Source organism: Suncus etruscus, chromosome 3 (assembly GCF_024139225.1).
Source record: "Suncus etruscus isolate mSunEtr1 chromosome 3, mSunEtr1.pri.cur, whole genome shotgun sequence".
In the NCBI taxonomy this organism is placed as follows: Eukaryota; Metazoa; Chordata; class Mammalia; order Eulipotyphla; family Soricidae; genus Suncus; species Suncus etruscus.
The window spans coordinates 75,293,484-75,294,705 of record NC_064850.1 but is presented as its reverse complement, the minus strand read 5'-3'; the positions used below and the strand labels follow the sequence as shown (position 1 = coordinate 75,294,705).

General features: G+C 34.0%; 1 non-coding gene across 1 annotated transcript; it reads right to left on the bottom strand.

Moving 5' to 3' along the window:
• Nucleotides 1–631: 631 nt before the first annotated feature.
• On the bottom strand, nt 632–764 carry LOC126005105 (small nucleolar RNA SNORA51). Its single transcript, XR_007494282.1, has one exon. It is a non-coding gene; the product is annotated as a small nucleolar RNA SNORA51 (small nucleolar RNA).
• Between the last annotated feature and the right edge of the window lie 458 nt (nt 765–1,222).

The window sequence follows — 1,222 nt, the reverse complement described above, 5'->3', positions numbered from 1 at the left end:
TAGCATACTTCTTAAGAGAAAAAAAAAGGGGGACCAGAGAGAAGTACTGATGGTTGAAGCTTGGAAAACTTCTTTGATATAGAGTTCATCACCACTGAATTTATGTTACTAAAATTACTTTACTAAGTCAGGGATGAAAAGTTATTGATTCTGGAAACAATGTATATTTTCTGTGGTGCTTAGCAAATTAATTTCTTATTCCCTGAATCTCTAGCCTCCTAATACCCTCATAAAGAATTTTTATTTTAGAGGAAAATAAGAAGTTGGTTGGTATTTTACCAAAATTTTGTGCCACATTAGTTTTCAACTTACTTAGCACATTCTTTTGATGTATATTGGTATCAGATACTAAGAATAGGTATTACACAATTTTAAGGATTTACCTAGTTTATGCTTCCACCACCATGTTCAATTTTTAGAGATCTATATACATCCACAATTTCTGCCACTGGGCAATGCGTAATATACTGTGTGAAATTATCTCTTTTTTATCATAATTTATGTGTTTAAGCTTATGTATGGCAAGGTACTACAAAATAAAAATCTAGACAAAACATACTTTTGATGTAATTTATTAATATTTCATAATTTATATAGAAGTTTATTAAATTAAGGAATTATGGCTTTTAATTTTTGTCTCCCAATTCACAATACAAACCAGGCAAAGGGCCTGGATTTAGGTGTATATGGGGCGCATTTACTGTACCTCCTCTTTCTATACAGTCAGTGTACAGAACACAGCCTGTGGTAAGCATTGGAAGGCCTTATCTTTTCTTTTCTTTTTTTCTTTTTGATTTATATATATACACCTTCACCAGTGCAACATTCCTATCACCAATATCCCAAGTGTCCTTCCTCCCCACCCCACACTGGCCTGTCCTCTAGACAGACTTTCTACTTCCCTCATTCAGTCACATTTTGTTATGATAGTTCTCAGTGTAATTATTTCTGTGACTGCACTAAACGATCCCTGTGGTGAGCTTCATGTCAGGAGCTGGACCCTCCAGTCCTTCTCTATTTTGTCTCTGAGAATCATTACACAAATGTTTTTCATTTTTCTCAAAACCCATATATGAGGGAGACCATTCTGTGTTTATCTCTCTCCCTCTGACTTATTTCACTCAGCATAATAGATTCCATATACTTAAATATTTAAATTATGGGTTTTAAAGTATGGCAACGAAAAAGGATGTGGTCAAGAAGGGAAATTGAAGTGATTCTT